Here is a 23805-nt window from a genome sequence, read left to right as displayed (position 1 = left end):
TTATGTCATTTGTCATTTGCAGGAAAGTGAATGGAACTGGAGGCCATCATGTGGAATGAGATAAACGAAGCTCAAAAAGCCAAGCATCTCACATTTGCATGTTTTCGCTCGTTTGTTGAATGTAGACCAAAATTAGAAGGGGAACTTGGAAGGCGGGGAACGTGGGTTAGCAGGAGGGGAGGTGAAGAGGATCAGAATACACACACATACATATGCATCACAATGTACAATTACCACAATAAAACCCCTCTTCTACTATCAATATGTGCTCATTTTAAAGTAAAATAAAAACTTAAAAATGGAAGAGATCAGTCTGGCTCTCCCCACCCCACATTCTTGGCACTCTTAACACCATCCTCTTATGGAAGCAATTGAGTACCTCCATGATTTTTTTGTTTTCTGGACTTTTCCAAACCTCATGTGTCTTCTTTGAAAACCACACTTATCTGCATCATCATCTCACATGTATTTTCAACACAGCCAGTGCATGAATGAGCATTTTCTCCTTCAATTATAATATCATGGATTAGAAACATGGATTAGCCAAATATACTTTTTTGACTTGGCATTTGATTCTTTTAAAAGAACTACTATTCTCATTTATATAACCAACTTTGGAGTGTGTATTACTATTACTCATCAATTATTGTTAAGATTATTTTGTTGTATGAAGAAAAAATCTTCCTTATAATATATTTTGCAAAGTAAGGTAAAATTATTTTTGAATATTTGTAGCTAAGTGTTCATACAACTAAAAATTTGCCTCTGTGTGTGTAGATATATTACAAGTTTAAAATCCATATACAACTTGTGGCTAATTTATCTCTAGCTATAATCCCCATTCACATAAAATTATGAGAAGACAAGATTTACATATCATTGTCAATATCTAAAAATCTAAAAAGTACAATTTATGTAATGGCAAAGGTTGACTCTCATGTTCAGTGACTTTGATTTAACAGACATTATAGAAAAGTCTTCTCCTAGACACATGACATAAAATATTTTAAAAATCTACACATATTTTAATTTAAAATGCAAAGGTCAATATATTCTCTGTCTCTCTCTTTCTCTCTCTCTCTGGCACTGGTTGTTGAACTCATCTATGCCTTGCCCTTGCTAAGCACATGCTCTACCACACAGGCCACATTGCCATCTCTGTGCTTTTCCTTTGTTTTTTAATTTTTGTTTATTTTTTCCTTTATTGTTGTGATTGGTGGGAGTACATTGTGGCATTGACAGAGATTCTTGCAGTGTATCAAATATATTATACTTGAGTTTTCATACTTTGGTTCCACTTTGTTTTGCACATATGGTTTTGTGCTTTTAACCCGGTTGGCCTCCAATCATGATCTTCCTGCTTGACTCCCAAATAGCTATAATTACTGTCATGCAACACCATATCTGGCAATATGTTTGTTTTCTGATGAAAAACATTAAATTTCAAAAACTACCAGGAAATTTAAAGCAATCTCTCCAAAACAAATTTCAATTGAGAATGGATGAAAATAGTGGTTAACATGACTCATGGCTTACAGTATAAAGAATAAGATGAACAATTTATCTGACTATTTTCTATAAGTTTTTTTAATTGTTTATACACTTACTCACATGTGCATACATTGTTTGGGCCACATTTTCCCCCTGACCCCTCCCCTTCCTCCCACCCACCTCACTTCCAGGCAGAACTTTTTCTGCCCTCTTCTCCAATTTTGTTGACAAGAAAACATAAGAGATAATAAGACATATTGTTTTTGCTAGTTTGAGGTAAAGTTAGCTATACAGAGAGATTCCTAGTGTTGCTTCCATGCACATATGGATTACAATCCAAATTGGTTCATTTCTACCAGACCTCTTCAGTACTTCCTGGTTACCTTCCTATAGTGGCCTCTGTCAGTTTAAGGTTACTTTATTCATTTCTCTACAGTGGGCACATCAAATACTTTTAGGTTTTAGGTTTCCTTCCATTTCCTTATTCTTCCTGTATGCATTCTTCCCTTAATGTGTGACCCATGTCCACTTATATTACTGCATTTGTTTTAAGTTTTAAACCTGCATAACATAGATAAAATCAAGAGTAAAGGAAGAATTTCTTCATGAGATGAAGACATATTCAAATAAGTGAGAGCCTTATGATACTGGGAGCAGAAATGTCATGTCAACAGAACAGAGCAGAAGCTAGAAAAATAGAGCCAAGCACACCTAGATGATTAGTACATATAGCAAATACATTAACTTTTTCAGGAGAAAAGAAACTAATGCATATATTGAATCACCACATACAGTTTATAAATAAAAAGAAACAAAAAATGTTTACTCTTTAGGGAAAAATCACATGTAAAATTAAGTGTATTTATGTTAAAAGGAAAATTATGCAAGCTTAAGAAAAAAGACAAGTTTTGAATTATTTCTTCAAAAACAGAGAAACCTAATTAAGCTATTTGCTCTTTACAGTTAAAATATGAAGAAGAAAAGAGAAAGGAGTTAAGCAACTATAATTCATAAATATATAAAATTATTACTCATCATTTAAAATAAAATAGAAAGAGGAAATTGAAAATATAAAATGACAAATTTCAGGTTTCACATATGATGACAGAAAAAAAGGATTACTAACTATGCAGTTAGAAAATAACCAGTTAACACTACACAAAGCAGGATGTACATGTCAAAAACTTCATGAGGAAAATGAACAGATACAGCAAATGAATAAAAATTGATGACATACAGAATATTAAAAATAAATGCCTCATGTCACAAAACTGCTGTATGTTCTAGAGATAGATAAAACTGGAACAAAAGAAAATAAACTTCTACCTCTGCTCCTTACAGTCAAATTTTAAGTTCACATAATATAAAAGGCCAAATAACTCAAGGGAAAATATTTAAAACTGGCATTCAGCCAGGTGCTGGTGGCCCAGACCTGTAATCCTAGCTACTCAGGAGGCAGCAATCAGGAGTATGTGGTTTGAAGCAAACCTGGGCAAATTGTACACGAGATCCTACCTTGAAAAAAACTTATCACAAAAAAGGGCTGGTGGAGTGGCTCAAGGTGTAGGCCCTGAGTCAAATCCAGTACTAAAAATAAATAAGTAAATGAAATTGGCATTCAATTTCTTTTCTTTTATTTTTGACAGTACTGAGACTTGAACTCAAGGCCTCGTGCTTGTTATTTAGGTGCTTTTTCACTAGTGCCATGCTCCCATGCCTTTTTTCTTCATTTATTTTTCAGAGAGGGTACTGAGTTTTCCCCTGGGGCTGACTTCAGACCATGATCCTCCTATCTATGCCTCCCACATAGCTGGAACTACAGAGGTAAACTACCATATCTGGCAGATTTGGTGAGATTGGGTTTTGCTAACTTTTTGCCTGGGCTGGATCTTCCTGATGTCTACCTACAGAGCAGCTGAGATTGCAGGTGCTATTCACTTTGCCCAGACTGACATTCTATTTCATTCTATTTTACCATTTATTCCTTTATCATGATAAATGATTGAAAAAAAAACACATTTCTTACCTGTAGAAACTGAGCACCAGTTATTCATACCTATAATCCTAGCTACTTGGAAGGCTGAGATGGAGAGGATCATATTTGGAGGTAACGCTGGGCCTCCAATTGGAGGGAGAGAAGAGTTCATAATATTCCATCTCAACCAATAGCTGGACATGTTGGTGAGTGCCTGTCATCCCAGCTATCACTGGAAGCTAACAGAGATGGACTGCCATCCAGAACAGCCAGCGCAAAAGGTGAAACACTGTCTTAAAAAAATAACCAAGAGTGAAAAGGGCGGGAGTGGTACAGCACTGTGATAGTCTGAGCTTAAACTCCAGGATCACTCCAGGATCACACCCACCCACACACATATATGAATATCACTCGTAGCTAGTGTTTTTGGGGTGTCCTGGTGGGGGTAGAAGCACACCTCTGTGTACTTTGTTGAATTCAACTGTCTAGATGAAAATTGTTAATCCTCAGAAAAATACATTTGGCCAGACAATGCCCCTTAGAGGGTCAGAACCTGAAAACCCATTCAGACTTATGTTTCAAGCTGTTATTAATTCAAGGAACCTACACAACTTTCTACTTCTATTTTCTTTATGGATGCAAAATTGCAAACCTGGAATATACTGTTTACTTCAAATTGATGCAATTGGTGAATATTTTTTAAAACAGAACATGGTCTCAGTATATTTACAGGTGAATAAAGCAGATTCCAATATAATACACTCATGTGATCTCATTTTAATGCATCTGCATCAATATGCAAATATACACGAAGGTTGATACTGGTTTTGAAAGATTTATTAGCCATTTTTCAGTGTGCACATTTATATTGTCTAAAATCTGTATAATTATCATGTTTTCCTTATTTAATAAGATATAAATTTTTTTTATATTTTAGAATATAAGAATTGTTTCCTATGTTGTGGACAAAAATCATCTAGAGATTAGAATTTGGCTTTTGTGTAGAATGTAAAATATTTTAAAATATTATTTTGTGCCACTTTTGTCTTGTGAGAGTTAATATTATTCTCCACTTGTAAACAGCTAAAAGAATGATATGCCTCTTGGAACACATTTTCTTTGTAACTGTGGCCTTTAAATACTTAGCATTCTTTGAACTTTGGTGCCCCTGCCATTTGCTAAATTATGGGAAAACAGTGGCCTGGACATGTTTTAGCTGCCTTTGTGAATCAGCCTCAGCCTCAGCATGTTTTTTTTCACAACCATTAAACTTCAACCAGGAATTGAGACATTACTCCATTTCATAAACACAGTTATTTTCCAACAGTTTTTCTGAAACATTTTCTATTAACATATTTAAACTATTTTTTGAATTTAAGAATCATAATACTGAGTTACTCAACAAAATGCTTCAGTTATATTTTCACACTTTTCATCAATAGTCAACTCCAGATAAAATGTCCCAGTAGTACATTATGTGTTACTATCCTGCAATGTTAAAATGTATGTTGATATTTATAGCCTTACTTATAATCTTGAATAGGGGAAACTGTATAATCATCTTTAATAATCCATCCAATATGTTATGTCATTTTTCTATTAATTGGTGATAATTTATTATGAATACAATCAATACAAAATTTTGTATTGTTGTGTTTTATTATTGTAACTAAAATAAACCATTAGCTAAACCATAGAATGAGGATAGATTGATTAAATACATAAATCCCAAACTACTTATCATTTCTGTAGCTTAAAACTATAACAGACCTTTTTGTCTAAGTTGCATGTCTAAAAATAAATTCAAGGTTAATCTCCTCCAGATGGATTGAAGAAGAGGCAACCTCTTCATGCTGGCAGCTTTTTGGAACATGTTTGAAGATTTATAGCTGGGAATCTTGCCTTAAGTAAACACATTTGATATGTGAGCATGGCCTCATGTCTTTGGCATGTTCAGCTCATCTGTTAGGTTGGCATCACTCCTACTTACAATTTGGCTGGAAGTCTACCCCAAGGTTCAGGTGCCAAATAGCAAATTTTAAATAAGACAGTGCATGTAATTTCTCTTGGTTCTGGTTGGAATATCCCTCATAACTGACCCAAGAAGTATCATAAAGCATGGCTTTATTCTTCATCACAAAGGTTGGGCCAATGTTCAAGAAGATACAATTAGCAGATTAAATACACATCATTATATTTTTGTCTATTAGTGAAGCTTACCTTTTAATGAATATAATTGCTCTGAAAGTTACATCAATATTATTATTGTAATTTATTTTATATTTTACATATCTAATGGTTCATTTAGGAACTATAATACAAGAACTGCCAGATTTCATTCACACACTGCCACCAAACTCTCATAAATTTTTAAACCTAAAGCTATGTATTCAAGCCAGATTCCTGTGGCTCACACCTGTAACCCTAGCTACTTGGTAAGCTGAGGTTAGGAGGACTGCAGCTGAAGACCAGCTTAAGCAAGTACTTCTGGAGATACCATCTTCAAAATAACCAGAGAAAAATCAACTAGCTGTGTGGCTCAAGTTGTACAGCTCTTGCTTTGCAAGTGTGAAGCCCTGAGTTGAAACTCCAGTTACATACACACACACACACACACACACACACACACACACACACACACACACACACAAACCCAAGAACTAAAAAAGAATGTATGAATTCAAAGATAGGGTGCTTTTAAATGATTATAGCAGTGCAATTGAGTAGGAATGATTTTTTTTCACATAGTGTGAAATCAAAGGAAATACTTTAGTAAGAAATTGAGGGACTCCAAAATATCTTGTGCTAGTAAAACATAGGATCCATTAACAGATATGACAAACTCAGAGCTGAAACTACTGCACTAAAATTATCAAAGCGTACCTTAAGTGAGAGGAGGCATTTTAAGTTAGAGAAAAAATCACTAAGCAATGTCACTTTAATATGATGTGAAAAAATTTAACATCAACTACACTATTGCTATAACTGATCTAGATATTTATATACACAGATTTCATGCATGTTTTATTACAATTATGAAAATATTTAATAAATATATGGAGAGTACCTACCTTTGGTTAGAATGTAGTTTATTTAGATTTTTTTACTTTATTATACATAGAATACATGACTAAATAACTAAAATTGTATATGAACTTCATAAAACTGACTAGTTGGTATTGGCAAATATTTTGAAAACAAAGATTTAAGTTGGCATGTTTGGCCTTTAATACTAAATCTCTGCTGCCATCTTGATTATTAAGTCTATCAGCAGACAGTTTTTTATTTAACAAAATGTTTACAGTTACATTGAAATGAATTATAGTAGGTTATTTCTGTCATGATCACATTAGTTGAAATAAGGAAATATGGCCTACCATATATGTTCAATAAATATTTATAGAACGGGTAAACCAACACTGGCATTAATACCAGAAAGAATTTAGTACAAATGTTGTCCAAAACCAATTTTAATTTACTGTAATCAAAAAACCCCAAGGAAATAAACTACTGTATGAATTCTTGCCAAACTTATCATGCATCTTTGGTAATATCATAAATGAAGAAATGTGCCTATATGTCCCTCCTCAAAATTAAATTAGAAAATTAGCATTAAAGAGTGTGATTTAATTAGACAAGTATAATAAAAAAATTACATTCGACTTCAATTTTCTTGTTTGGTCAAAAGTCATGACTCCCTTTTGAAAAATAGATACGTTATCACATTCGCTGTTCTTTTTTAGTTGTATTTATTATTTGTTAATAATATGAAGGAATTTCATTGTGATAATTCCATACATGTATTCATTGTACATTTAACAAGTTCACTCCCTCCATTATATGTGTTTTCCTCCTCTCCCTCTTCCCCTGGCTTTCAAACAAAGTTTGGTGGGTTTATATTATCATTATGCTGGCTTTATATGAATATATAGAGTATAATTTCATCCTCTTCATATTCACTACCCTTGAAGCAAAACAACACATAAAGACGCAGCACAAAGTGCACTGTGTCATAATTCCTAAAATGGGATTAAGACCAATACCATTGTTTCCTAAGAGAAACAAAATTTTCTATGTGATATTAATAGCAAGGATACCTCAACAAGGATACTATTGATACAGTTCCAGGGAACTGAACTAAGTACTCAGCTACCATTTTTATCCTGTCTTTTCCTTCTTTCTCAAGATTTCTTAAACAGAACACTATAGTCACTTCTTTTTCACTTATCCTGTCTTAATGGGTGACATCAAACTTCATCTTAATTAAAGTTATAAATTGAGGATAAATCCATTGCTGTCCACTTGGGTTAGATAGATTAATACACAATCAGGAAGGTTCAAAGAAGGAGAAGCTTGAGTTAGGAGAAAAGACTGTGAGTTTTTTGGGGGAACACTGAGTGTGAATTGTCTGTAGGGCAATGGCTGGCATGGAAGGAGAAGTAGATTTCACGATTACTTTTCCCTATAGTCAACTACCAGCTCTATATTGAGTATTCTAAATCTTTGTCTTTCGATAACATTCTCCTTAAACATAGATATCCCTTTGTATGCAACATTCTTCATATAGGATTGATCTGAAGTGAGACGTTACTAGGATTTTTAAGTCAAAAGACCAATCAGGTGGTAAGGGAGCTTAGAATACTACTGAAAATACACTTACAATGCTAGATGGTGTAATTTTATTGTGGAAATTTAACCAAGGGGAGCTTTACATTGTATTCTATGTCCAGCTCATTGGCTTGTGATACCTTCTTGCTATTGTCAATGCTGTGTTTATAGCAGCATCTGCTTCAGCCAGGGTTATCTCAGTTGCTATTTCAACACTTAAAATTGACTTCAGTGTCACTGTGAAAATTGGTTTAAATGCATTTAGATGATGTCTCTGTCTTGCTTAAAAGCTGATATAATGTATCCATTACCTAAATGATCCACTACACTTGAGACTCACTTTGCCTGGTATCGTCCTCTATCCTGTGCATCCTAGTTCAACATTCATTGCTGTCCATACTATGGTGTGACAGCACTATGTCTGCTTAAAATGCTCGTCATCCATTATCTGTCTGCTGGACTCCCACCAACTAAAGACCGGTCCTATTTATCTTACTTTCAAAAAATGTGGGTGATTTTCTATCTTCGGTTTCCGGCTGATTGGGTAAGTATCTATAATATTTTCCCAGTCATTGCCACATTTGTTCAGCAATTATAGCATGAGAATGAACACAATCAATTTAGGGTTTTGTTCTAGCTACCTGACTAGGCACTTTAAATGATAATCTTTAATCTTAATTTTTAAATCATGCGTTAAGCACTACCATTTATGTATTGTGGATAAAGACATTAAGATTCCAAAAGATTAAGTAGCTTTAAAAAATAGTACAAATCACATTTAACAGAATGGAAGGCAAACCCCATGTTTCCCAATGCCTTTCCAAGGTTTCACTGCTCTTGGCCCTCTCAAAATAGAGAGGAAGAACTTAGTAAATTCAGGAGTTGCTTCCATTACAAATTTCATTTTTAGTACTTCCTGTGGCAAACTAACCTATTTTCTGACCTCAGTAAATAACTTTTTAATAAGTCAAAAAAGTTGAAATTGATAGTATGGAAGAAACATAATGATCTCTTGTATCTGTGTACATGCTTGCATGTATGTGGCACTCACAGAGACAATGAAGTAAAGAGTAATAATCCACTTTAAAAGGTTTCTAGCCATCACTTGGTTCAATCATTTATTTTTAGATAAACTAAAAATAGGACACAGATATTATATAGGATATTGCAATGGCATTGATGGGAAATATCCTCTCACACCTAGACACAAGTGTTAAAGGTTTTGTCCCCATCAGAAGGTGCTATTTTGGGAGATGGAGGAAAATTTAGGAGATGGGGTTAGTTGGAAAAAAGTAGGATATCTGAAGTGTGTCTTTGAAGAGTGTCTTGCCCTGGTTCTTTTCTTTCTGTATCTCTTTCTCATTCTTGGCTAACATGATGTGAACCACTTTGTTCTGTTACAGCTCCCAGTCATGCTTGTCTCCCTCACCAGTGGCCCAGAAACAATTTAGTCAATTGAATGTGAACTGAAATTTTGATCCAATTTTTTTTCAGTTTTAAAGTGTTTTTTTAGGTGTTTGCCAAAGAAAAAATATCTAACAAATACAGACCTACTTTCAATGTAGTTGTATTTATTTTTAAGAACTGTTGAACATTTTTCATATAAAAGGTTTAGACTTTGTGCAGGAATAGAAAATAAAGAAAAAAGAGTTATTTTCCCAAGAGAATTAGAGCTGAGAGTTCAGATATTGCAATACATTTTTTTTGATTCTTAATTCAATATTTTAAATTGTGAATATTGTATGAATAACTATATCTTTATCCATACATCCTATATCTTTATCCATACATATCAATTCCATATTGATTTACTTAGATCTTATTCTTATCACAATTGGTGTTCACAGAATACACATTATATAATTATTTTGATGAGAAACTGATAATAGATTTAGCAATGTGAATATTCAAACAGGATTATATTTAGAAAGACAGGAGATCTGAGCAAATTTGTGATAAGAACAAACTGGTGGCTATTTAATGAGTCAGGAATGATTCCTGAGAATAGATTAAAGTACATTTAGCTAAGTATCTATTAAATCATGATAGTATTTATATAATTTGTTCAAGATTGGCTGCAATGATTCAATTTTGATTGGTGGCTAAAATAACTTAATAATATCTGTCCTAGTTAGCTTGGGCTACTATAACAAAATACCCTAGCAATGGAAATTTATCAGGTTGCCAACATGACTGGTGGAGGAATCCTTCCTGCTTATAGATGGCTGACTTCTTATACAAGGGAGAGGGAGAGAGATTGGGAGAGGGAGAGGAAGAGAGAGAGAGAGAGAGAGAGAGAGAGAGAGAGAGAGAGAGAGAGAATTGTGTATTCTATGGTTTATATTCTTATTCATAAGGGCTTTATTCCCATAATGAGGGCTCTACCTTTAAGACTTCAAGTAATTCTACTCATCTCCAAAGGTTTCACTTCTGAGTACCATGAAATGGGTGTCAGGCTTTAGCACAGGAGTTTTAAAGAGACCACAGTCATTCATTCCATTCCAGTTTCCTAGCTGACACTGGAAGGCCTTCAAAAGAGATGCATCACTACATTTAAGAAAAAAAAAACTATTTCTTTTCTTAATATTAACTTTAATTGTATCAAGATGGGGAGGTCATAGATATGTGTTTAGCTGACAAAATTATATTACCATGATTATTGTTATGACTAACTAATAGCCAGTAATTATTGATGAAAGCAGTTAAAATGAATTAAGCAAAATTATTTCCACTCGTCAGCTTACAAAACTCAGTCAAATTACAATTGTTTCCACATCTGTACTACAAATTAGTGGATACGTTTGTATTTTTACTGACATCTACTAAAATCCCTTTTGGTATCATTTTCCATTTTGTTCATGTTTTATTGAAAACATATTTTGCCTTACTTCTGTCTCATTTGCACTTAAGAGTCCTTGATTCTGGGCACCATTTTGCTATTTCTCCCAGCAGGTGTTTTCACATGAACTCTAGGTTCCATTGCCGGGCTCTAAATGACAATTGCTTAGCATGCTTTCTAAAAACCTCTTCTCTAGTCTACTTTAAAATTTTTTGATACTAACAGTTTCACTGGATTACCTAACTAAAAATTCCAACCAAAGTAACTTATGTGGTCATCAGAAGAAATGTAAATAAAATATACAACAGCCTACATGATTACTCTAATTGAAAATTGTGAATGAAAAATCATTCACAAATTTGTATTGTCCAAAACTAGATGATCCTCTAGGTTGACACTGTTACCTCCAGTGCTCCCTACCTCACTTAGAAACAGAAAACTCAGGATAGTGATTGATACTTCTTTCTTTCTTATCTACTACAACCACTAAATCACCAACTTGTCTGGAATCAACCTCCAAAGGATCTCTTAATCCTGTTCTACTTTTTCCCTTGCCAATGACATGCTTTTGTGTAATTCACATTATCTATTTAGTTGTATTCTATCTCGTTTCTTCACTGTCAATATTATGAAACCAATTTCTGTCATTTACTTGCTTTATAATCTTTGGTGAGTGGATTTATATTTAATGCCTTAGTTTTCTCCTTTAAAAAGAAAAATAATAACTTTTTCACAGAGTTGTGAGGGATAATGAGAGATTAATTTGACTCTTAGAATAGTTCCTAATGCATATTAAGTATTCAGTGCATGTTAGCTGCCATTATTTTAATAAGTCCATATGTTTTAATTTAATACCTAATAGGGAAAAGGTGTTGGGCTATGATTTCTGGTTGGCCAAGATATGGGAAACAGATCTGCATTTTCCAGGACATTTGGAACTGCTAAGCATTGCAAGCTATGGCTACAGGTTTGTCTAGAAGACCACATTTGCTATACATTATGGACTAAGCCAATGAGTGCCCATAGGCTTTTAAGAAAAGTAATCCTTCTCTGTCAACCTCAAGTACATGTGTTCTGTACACTCAGGGTGATACTTGCCTGTTCCTAATCAACTCTAGTGTCTCTTGGGATGCTGGTGATTATTCTAACAGTCCTCATGAGCTGAACAGTATGGGATAATGACCAAATGGGTAGAAGGCTGCCATTTGAGTGAGAGCAGTGTATGGAGTAGATAAGAGCTAAATGTTTTAAGCTTGATCCTAAGGTCTTCACTGCTCTAAAGTTGTTTAATTGTAGTAAAGTTTGGGATTAAGGGAATTAGTCTTTGCCAAAACCTAAGGACTTCAATCCTCATTACATCAGAGAAGAGACTCAGGTTTCTCTCCATACTGCTGCCATCTTGTCAGATTACACGGCTACTATCACAAGGACACACCTAGCGTACTGATGGATGCTATACCTGATTTCAAATACTAGGCTTCCAGGCCAGAGCTGTACAGAGAAGGTATATGACTTATTTTTCATTAAGAAATTTATAGTGGGTTATATCATAGAACAATATAACACATTACACATTCCTGTTCCAGATATAAATAGGTTCTAATTTCTTATATTCTTCTTATCCTAGTGTTCCTAAGTAGAAATATGCCTAGAAGTAAATCAAAGTGAAGTAAAACAAGAACATTTCATGGTTCTTTATTGTGTCCGTACTTCTCATTTTGCTAAAAACTGACACAAAAGGCAGTTTGTATAAGTGCATGTATATATGTGTGCTTGTACTTACTTAATATATCCTTTCTTTAGTTCAAAAAGGTAGAAAAAAAACTAGAATATCATTTAACATAGAAGACTGTCCTTATCTCTGACTGCAGGTTAGAATTGGTTGGGAAGCTTTAAAAGAAAAACAAGGATTTGTAGGCCCTCAGTTTGAGAGATTCTAATTTAATTGTTCTGGGATTGGATAAGAGCAAAGGCACTTTCTACATATTCCTTATATTATTCTATTGTACAATGGGAGAATGAAAACTACTGACCTAGGGTTTAGGGATCTAGAAGAGAGATATAAGTACACTTGATGTCTTATTGTAGTGAATGTTGGAATTTATATTATGAGTATGGTCTGTCTTGAAGAGCTTTGGTATTATAAAATGCAAATAATTGCCTGCACCCAAGATGAAATGTCTCAGTCAGAATACAGCTTACCTTGAAAGCATACTTTTCTAAATAGCTAGAAATATTTTCATTTTCACTCAAAAAGATCATTTTAATTTCTTCTTAGAAATCACCATGTTTTTAAAAAGTTCAAAAGATCAAGGAATATTACCAGAGTATTGGACATAAATGAAATATATATTCAAATCTAAAAACCAGGGGAAACTGACACAAGCCCATTTTACCAAATTATGGAGTGGAGAAGTAGACAGAAAAAGCTTTCTAGCATGTTTTAAATGAGATCACTGACTGAATAATGTTTCATATATGAATTTTTTGAGGAGAGTGAATTTATTTTAATGTTATAATTCTACTTCTGAAAAGAAGCAAAAAAAAGTATCTTTTTATGCTATTATCATTTGGCTTTGGAGAAGCAGTGCTAAAACTTGATAAATTTAAGCTTTCAGATCTGAGCATCTACCTTTGGCACAAAAAGCGGAGTGAGAGCACATGGTACCAGTATTGGAGCAAATGAAGCCCCAGTTCCTGTGCCAAGAGCAAGTGCACATTCGAGTCCTATCCTGGGAGCTGGCACACCACTTCTTAAATCTATGCCCTCCATCTGTGTATTGTTGCTCAGCTCTCCAATCAAGCAGTAGGTTCAACTTCAATGACACAGATGATGTCCTGTGTTCTCTTATAATTTATTACTCTTTGAATTTTCAGAACAAAGGCCATATTCAGTGCAGACCTATACAGCTTTCTTCCTTTTACTTTCCCTTTTTCTCATTACGCTTGACTTTCACTTTTATCTTGGGACTCTGCTTTTGCTTAGACTTGGAAATAAATCCTTTCTTTTCCCCTCCATCTTCTCTGTTTGCCCTTCACTGCTATGGAAACCAAAAAAAGAGCTATAGAAATTCTGGGAAGTGATTTTTATTCCTTGGATGGAGGATGGGGAAATTACTGAAGGTCTTTAAAACCTGTACGTAAGCTTAAATTGCTAAAAAGGAAAAAAAAAAAAAAGAAATGTAGACTATATTCAATTGAATCCAAATTGCTTTGGCTGTTATATACTGAGAAATAAAACAAGAGAAAGAGAAGCTGATAACATCTGTCTCTCAAATGTCAGTATAAATATCCTCTACTAATTGCAACCAGCAAAACAAAAGGAATAAAATTTAGAGAGTCACAAGATGTTATCTCAATAAAAATAAAGAACAATTCCCTTGACACCTTCCCAATTCACTGGTAAATTAGAGCTCATTTCTCAGAAAACTAACTTTCAAAGTCAAACATCAGCTTTCTTTTTGTTTCTCTGATTGTAAAATGTTACTAAATCATCTTTTATGATAGTTAAAACTATCTCAAGTTTTCCCCAATTCTGCTGTGCAGGAATTATTCACAAAAGTCAATAATAAAAAATACTTGTGTCTGTTTAGAACTTATCACAACCACTGGCTAATTGCACCAATACTCTGTGCTGTGCATGGAGTGCATAGAGCCTGTTGTGGTGCATGCTTATGTGATTGTCAATGAACCACGTGCTAATCACCAAATTGATCATCATTTTTAATTAGCATAGCACAGTGCAGCATTTTATGAAAATTAGATGACCTTTTAATATGATCTTTCAGTTTTATTAATCACTATTACTTACAGAGATTTTTTTGGTTTCTAAGATTCTTTCAGTAAGTAATTAATACTGTCCCTTTTAACAATAACATAGAAAATTTGTTTTCAGATAAATTAGCTGATCATTTTCATCCTCATCCTGTTCATCATTATCAGAATAGATAACCTATTAGCATGCTTCATTCTTGCATCTACTCTATGTTGTGGGTACTGTTATCACTTTAGATATTAAAGGAGCTAAATCCCAGAGAATTTTAGAGATTTATATCTAGCAAACTTGACCATTACTCATTACCTTCCTGTGAGTGTGACTGCCAGTCACTTACTCATTTTTAAAGATCTTTTGGTACTAGAAGCTGTACTAAGTGTTAAGCATAATGTGCTTGAAAACACATATGGAATTTATGTGCAAAAAGCCATTGCTGTGATGGATAAATGGGTGGTGTGTGTCTTGTTCATTTCTGTGTGGAATTTTCTCACATGCTGTTGCCTCAGCTTGGAATGACCTACAAATCCAGACCCAAGCCTCAGCCCTCACGTTGTGTTAAAATCCAATCTCATTCTTGTGATCTTACTCTTGTCCATTTTATATTCTAGAATGCTCCTTGATCAAATGTTAATTCGTCATGCCTCAGAAGCACTTTGTCTATGACACTGGTGCACCTGACAATTTTTAACTTTCAGCATTTTTCACATTTGTAATCCAAGAATCAGATGTGAATTAAATTTTCCAATTTCAGTGTCTTTTGGGAAAGGAAAGAAACACTCTTCAAGCCAAGTCCTGTTTGATTGTGATTTGTACATAGTGGTTGAATCAATAACTGGTTTTAAATTAATAAATGGGTAAACAAAGAAAAGTACTGCTATCACACATAATAGATGATTGAATATTTCATCACTGGGAATACTGGTGATATCTATTACTATTTCTGAGCATCTAAGTTTCCTGAAATATACATTCCAAAAATGTATGAGCACTAAGAAACATTTTCACAAAATTCTTTCAAAATGAAAGTAGGTACATGTAACTAAGTAATTACTGAATTGAGGGAATTTGCCAAGAATTTCAGAAAATATGGTAAGAAACAAGAAAAAAACATAAGAGAGAGATCCAAGACAGTGGCTATGGTGCAGAAGCAGACAGCTTGAGCTCCGAGACTTCAAACCTCACTGAGAAGCTGGAGCCACACTTGGCAGAAATAAAGCAGCAAGGAGAATCAAAATTTTGACATCCTGAGCCCCTAGTCCATGAAAAGTTTCTCCACACCAGGTTACACTTAGAAAACAGGAGGGCTCTCACACCACCAGATGCTGATTCCAAACCTGCTTGGGAGACATTCGGCAGACCAACAGGTGAGCACCAATCACCACATGGTTTTCCCCCAGCCATAATTGTGATAAACCAGCATAGCCCACTGGGAAGACTGACCCCCCACCCTGCAAAAAAAAAAAAAAAAAAAAGAAAAGTGAATAATAAACAAGGAACTGAAAGCTAACACACAGCAGAGGGACGGAGATGCTGAAAGTGTACTGGAGAAGGGTGGAGGGTCAAGGAGATAATCTCCACTCAGACTTTCAGTAAATAGAGCCTGGAAAGGCAGAAGGGCTGACAGTGGTGGGTGACAAGCTGCTGCCTGAAATATGGCAGGTACAATCCACAAAGCTAATCTCCTGAGACAGTGGGCAACACCCAAATTCAAACAGCTCCGCAAAATTGAAAAATAATAAGCAAACCATCACAACATGCTGAAAGCAGGGTCCAGATAACAGATCACTGACCTTGCCCCAGAGAAAGGGGGTGAGGCAAAGAAACAAGCCCCCAGTAATCAAGCACAGTGAAAACCCAACTCCAAAGCAGGACAGCTGGTGGGCTACAGTGCTGATCTCCAAAACCTGAGGACAACATACAAAATTAAACTACCACAACTCACTGAGGGAGGAGCTGACCAAGCAGGTGTCTCTTAAAGACAGAAGGAAAAAATAAACCCAAGAAACCAAACACTACCAACCACCTGGCAAGACTATGACAGAGCTTCTGCTTCAATACCAAAACCAGGATTGGATGCTGGAGGATTAGCACCAGAAATCAAACTAAGACTGAAATTCTATTGTTCCTGAACCTGGAATTTGTTTGTTTGTTTGTTTGTTTGTCAGTTTGTTTCTTTTTTCTGTTTCTTATGTATTTGTTCATCTCTCCGTGTTGATTTCTTTTTTTTTTTTTTGTAGTTTTACTATTGTGAATTAGCAAATCCTAAATTACAACAAAACCGGGGACAGAAATAACACACATATACTTAGTTACAAACCAATTATAGCCACAAAACAAAATTAAACCAAGGAAAAGAAAACAGGTGACTGAAACCACCTATCAAGAGCTAACCTATCAAGAACATAGTTACACAGTAGCAAGTGGAGTGATGGGACAATGAAAAAGGGATGGAAATAATTCTCCCCCCAAAATAATTTAATACAAGATTCAGTGGGAAATGAAGAAAACAAATATCCAGTTTTGGACTCCAACAAAACAAAGATAAATGATGCCAAGGAACCCAATGATGCCCACAGGAACATCTTCAAAGAAGAAATTCCGCAAGTAATCACTGAGAATTTCATGGAGATGTTACTAGACATGGTTAACCAAAATGTAAAAGAGACACTCAAGAAATTTCAAGACATCAAAAATAAAAAATATGAGAACACAGAAACAAATGAACTGAAAGGAGCCCAAAATGAACACCAAAGTGAAATGCAGAACACTATAAATAGAGAAATAAGTGGATTAAGAGGAAAATAGATAATTTTAAAGAGGAAGAGACCCCTGGTATGGAAAAACCTCAGAAAAAAGAATGAAAAAGAAATATAAAACAAAATGGAAGGTCACTCCAGCAGACTAGAACAAGCAGAAGACTGAACCTCAGAACTTGAAGATGAAATGGAAATTAAAGGAGAAACTGAAGAACTATTGTTCAAACAACTCAAAACCTGTGAAAGAAATATGCAAGAATTCACTGACTCCATCAAAAGACCAAACCTGAGAATCATGTGAATTGAAGATGGAGATGAGGTACAAGCATAAGGAATTTATATTATATTCAACAAAATAATAACAGAAAATTTCCCACATCTAGAGAAAACTATGCCCATTCAGGAACAGGAAGCCTTCAGGACACCAAAAAGACTTGAACAAAATAGAACTACTCCATGACATATTATCATTAAAACAACAAGCATAGAGAATAGAGAAAGAATATTGAAGGCTGTAAGAAAGAAAAAATAAATAACATACACAGGTAAACCGATCAAAATCACAGCAGATTTCTCAGTGGAGACCTTAAAAGCAGAAGAGCATGGACTGAGGTCCTCTGTGTACTGAAGGAAAATAATTTCAACCCTAGGATACTCTACCCAGCAAAACTGTCATTCAAAATAGATAGAGCAATAAAAGTCTTCCATGATAAACAGAAGCTAAAACAATATATGACCACCAAGCCACCACTACAAAAGATTCTTCAAGGAATTCTGCACACAGAAAATGAAAGCAATCAAAACAATGAAAGGACAGGCAGTACCAAATCCCAGGAGATGAAAAGACAAGAAAGTAGAGGGTAACACTGATTCAACTGCACACAATCAAACCCTTAAACAACAAAAACAACTAAATGACAGGAATCACCACATACCTATCAGTACTAACAATGAATGTTAACAGACTTAACTCCCCAATCAACAGACATCATTTGGCAAACTGGATTAAAAAGGAAGATCCAGCAATCTATTGTTTACAGAAGACCTGTGTCATCAATGAATAAGCACTGGCTTTGGGTAAAAGGCTAAAAGAAGATTTACCAAGCCAATGGCCCCTAAAAACAGGTAGGAGTACCAATACTTATCTTGGACAAAGTAGACTTCAAACTTACATTGAGAAAACAAGATAAAGGAGGACACTCCATACTAATAAAAGAGGAAATACACAAAAAGGAAATAACAATTATCAACCTATATGCACCCAACATCAATGCACCCAATTTCATCAAACACACTCTGAAGGACCTAAAAACATATATAGACTCCAACACAGTGGTAGTGGGAGACTTTAATACCCCCTATCACCAATAGATATGTCATCCAAACAAAAAAATCAATAAAGAAATTCTAGAATTAAATCACAGCATAGATCAAAAGGACCTACTGATATCTATAGAATATTTCATCCACCTTCTGCACAATATACATTCTTCTCAGCAGCCCATGGATCCTTCTCCAAAACAGATCATCTCTTAGGGCATGAAGCAAGTCTCAAGAAATATAAGAAAACAGAAATACTCACATGCACTCTATCTGATCACAATGCATTAAAACTAGAACTAAACAACAAAAACAACAGTAAAAATCATGCAAACAATTGGAAGCTGAACACTTTGCTCAATTATGAATGGGTCATTGATGCAATAAAAGAGAAAATTAAAAGATTCCTTGAAGTTAATGAAAATGAAACATGACCTACCAGAACCTATGGGACACAACAAAGGCAGTCCTAACCAGAAAGTTTATAGCCATTAGTGCATATATTAAAAGGACAGAAAAATCTCAAATCAATGACTTAATGCTAAATCTCAAACTCCTAGAAAAACATGAAGAAGCAAATCCCAAAATAAGCTGAAGGAGAAAAATAATAAAAATAAGGGCCAAAATTAATGAAATAGAAACAAAAAAATAAAAAGAATCAATGAAACAAAAATCTGGTTCTTTGAAAAAATAAACAAGATTGACAGACCCTTGGCAAACCTGACTAAAGTGAGGAGAGAAAAACCCAAATCAGTAAAATCAGAAATGCAAAAGGGAAGATAACAAAGACCACGGAAATCCAGGAAATCATTGGAGACTACTTTGAGATCCTGTATTCTAATATATTTGAAAATCTTGAAGAAATGGACAGATTTCTAGATACTTATTGCCATCCAAAATTGAACCAAGAGGATGTTCATCAACTGAATAGATCTATAATACAAAATGAAATTGAAGTAGCAGTAAAAAGACTCCCCCCCAAAAAAAGTCCAATACCCACTGGATTCTCTGTGGAGTTCTATGAGAGCATTAAAGAAGAACTAATACCAACCCTCCTTAAACTGTTCCACAAAAAAGAAAGGGAAAGAACACTGCTTAACTCATTTTATGAAGCCAGTGTTACACTTATCCCAAAACCAGATAAAGATACCTCCATAAAGGAGAACTATAGTTCAGTCTCCTTAACATGGATGCAAAAATCCTCAATAAAATAATGGCAAACCGAATTCAACAACACATCAGAAAGATGATTCACCGCTACCAGATTGGCTTCATTCCAGGGATGCAGGGGTGGTTCAACATATGCAAATCTATAAATGTAGTATAGCACATTCACAGAAGCAAAGACAAAAACCACTTGATCATCTTAATAGATGCAGAAAAAGCCTTCAACAAGATCCAACACCACTTCATGATAAAAGCTCTAAGAAAACTAGTAATAGAAAGAAAGTGCCTTAACATTGTAAAGGATATATATGACAAACCTACAGCTAACCTCACACTTAATGGTGAAAAACTGAAGCTATTTCCCCTAAAATCAGGAACAAGACAAGGGTGCTCACTATCCCCACTTTTATCGAACATAGATGTGGAATTACTAAGCAGAGCAATTAGGCAAGAAGAAGAAATAAAAGGAATAAAAGTAGGTAAAGAAACTTTCAAAATATCCTTATTTGCATACAACAAGATTCTATACCTTAAGGACCCTAAAAACTCTACCAAAAAACTGTTAGACACCATAAACAGAGACAGCAAGGTGGCAGGATACAAAATCAACTTATAAAAATCATTAGCTTGTCTATACACTAATAACATACAAACTGAGAAAGAATATATAGATTATTCCATTTACAATAGCCTCAAAGAGAATCAAATACCTAGGAGTCAACTTAACAAAGGATGTGAATGACCTCTACAAGGATAACTACAAACCCCTGAAGAAAGAGATCGAGGAAGACTACAGAAGGTGTAGAGATCACTTGTGCTCATGGATTGATAGAGTTAACATAGTAAAAATGGCTATAACTACCTAACTATTCTACATGTATAATGCAATTCCCATCAAAATTCCAATGACATTCATCACAGAGATTGAAAAATCTATCCTAAAGTTCATTTGGAAACGCAAGGAACTGCAAATAGCCAAGGCAACACTCAGCAAGGAAAAATTCCAAGATGGTGGCTAGAGGTAGGAAGCAGAAAGCAACCCTCCTATAGTGAAATCTTGGAGAGACGCTGGAGACACACTTTGCAGGCATAATCACTGAGAAAAGGCATAACTTTGACCCCTCCACATCTCCAGCCGGTGCAGAGAATCTCCACTTCACGTTAAACAGAGAAACGAGGTGGGCCCCAGGGGGGGCCACTGTCCGGCGCCCATATGGCTTCGGATGACACGGACCAGGTGAGCTTCGCGGTACCACGGTAGCCCCACAGACAAGCTTGGGCCAGAGCAGCATACCCCCTGGACAGACTGACCTCCACCCGGAAAAAAAAAAGAGAAACTGAGTAATAAGCAATAAGAACAGTTAAGACACGCTGGAAAGAGGGTGGGGCACCCTGAACACTGAAGATTGGGGGAAGGGAATCCTTTCCGGGACTGTAAATAAACAACCAGGTGGACCAGAGAGCCTCTGGAGGGAGCGGGGTACGCACCCAGCAACCAGGAGTGGGAAAGCTTGTGAGAGGAGGGAAGACCCACTTCCCACGTGAACTGTAAACAAACATGGCGGCCGGCAGGAGCAGCAGCACTGCCCAGTAAGCAGGAGCACGAAAGCTTCTGAAAGTGGCAGTGGGCGGAAAACTTCAGAGGAGGGGGGGAAGACCCACCTCCCACATGAACTGTAGATAAACATGCAAGCCTAACAATGCGGGGGCACTGTCACCTTTCCCACTGCTTGGAAAGGGGAAAGCCTGTAGCAGAAGCTCCCGCACAGGGGAACTCTGAGCAAACAAAGCCTGTGAGACCAGGTGAGTGCTAGCTCACCCCAGAGACCTGCATAAATAACGCCGCCAGCTACAGGCTGAGAGCAGTAGGCAGGCAAGCCACAGTTGCAGATACCACTCTCAGAAACGTCTCCAGATGCTTTTTTTTTCTTTTTCTCCCTACCTTTGATGACAGAACAACCAAATTACACCTGCAAGCCGAAAAACTTACTGAAACTGTATTGCATTTGAACTGGGGACACTTGGCGGGGCTTTTTTTTTTTGGTGTGTGTATGAGTGAGTGTGTAGTTTTGTTGTACTTTATGAATCCCCTTTTATGAGACAACTACAGAACAACATCTGAGGCACCAACTCCAGGACTGGAGATTGAGATGGACACCCAAATTATTAAGACTGAAACTGCATTACATATAAACTTGGAAGTTTTTTTTTTTTTTTTTAATTTTCTATTTTCCATTTTATTTTAATTCAATGAAGCCCACAAGAATAATTTAAAAGAAGACATACTACAAGTACTCAATGAGAATTTTATAGAGATGATACTGGATAGGGTCAACCAAAATGTACAGGAGACACTCAAGAAATTCCAAGACAACAAAAATAGAGAATTTGAAAAAGCAAAAGAAGAAATAAAGGAAGCCATAGAAGCACTGTATAAACACCAAAGTGAAAGAGAGAACATGATGAATAAATGGATAAATAAACTCAGGACAAAAATAGACAACAATAAAGAAGAAAACTGCCAGGATATGGAAAACCTCAGAAAAAAAACGAAACAGAACTGCAAAACAAAACGGAAGGCCAATCCAGCAGAATAGAACAAACAGAAGACAGAATCTCAGAACTTGAAGATGAAATGGTAATTAAAGGAAAAACCGAAGAACTATTAATTAAACAACTCAAGACATGTGAAAAGAAAATGCAAGAACTCACTGACTCCATCAAAAGACCAAACTTGAGAATCATGGACATTGAAGGAGAAGAGGTGCAAGCGAAGGGAATGCATAATATATTCAACAAAATAATAACGGAAAATTTCCCAAATCTAGACAAAGATATTCCCATACAAATGCAAGAGCCCTCCAGGACACCAAACAGACCAGATCAAAATAGAACTACTCCACGACATATCATCATTAAAACAACAAGTTGAGAAACTAAGGAAAGAATATTGAAGGCTGTAAGAGAGAAAAAACAAGTAACATACAAAAGTAAACCCATCAAAATCACAGCAGACTTCTCAACAGAAACATTAAAAGCAAGAAGAGCGTGGGGTGAGATCTTCTGGGCACTGAATGAAAATAACTTCAACCCCAGGATACTCTACCCAGCAAAGCTATCATTCAAAATAGATGGAGCAATAAAAGTCTTCCATGATAAGCAGAAACTAAAACAATATGTGACCACAAAGCCACCATTACAAAAGATTCTGCAAGGGATCCTGCACACAGAAAGTGACACCCAACTTAACCATGAAAAGGCAGGCAGCACCAAACCACAGGATAAGAAAAAGCAAGACAGTACAGAGTAACATCAACTTAGGTATCCACAATCAAACCTTCAAACAACTAAGACAACTAAATGGCAGGAATCACCACCTACCTATCAATACTAACGATTAATGTTAATGGACTTAATTCACCCATCAAAGACACCGTTTGACAAAATGAATTAAAAAAGAAGATCCAACAATTTGTTCCTTACAGGAGACTCATCTCACTGACAGAAATAAGCATATGCTTAGGATGAAAGGCTGGAAGAAGATTTACCAAGCCAATGGCCCCCAAAAACAAGCAGGAGTAGCAATACTTATCTCTGACAAAGTAGACTTCAAACCTACATTGATCAAACGAGATAAAGAAGGACATGCCATACTAATGAAAGGGGAAATAGAACAAAAGGAAATAATAATCATCAATCTGTATGCACCCAATGTCAACGCACCCAATTTCATCAAACATACCGAGAAAGACCTAAAGGCATATATAAACGCCAACACAGTGGTTGTGGGAGACTTTAACACCCCATTATCATCAATAGATAGGTCATCCAAACAAAAACTCAATAAAGAAATCCAAGATCTAAAATATGCAAT

This window comes from Castor canadensis, chromosome 6 (assembly GCF_047511655.1).
Source record: "Castor canadensis chromosome 6, mCasCan1.hap1v2, whole genome shotgun sequence".
Taxonomy (NCBI): Eukaryota; Metazoa; Chordata; class Mammalia; order Rodentia; family Castoridae; genus Castor; species Castor canadensis.
Note: the sequence above shows the minus strand (reverse complement) of the source record.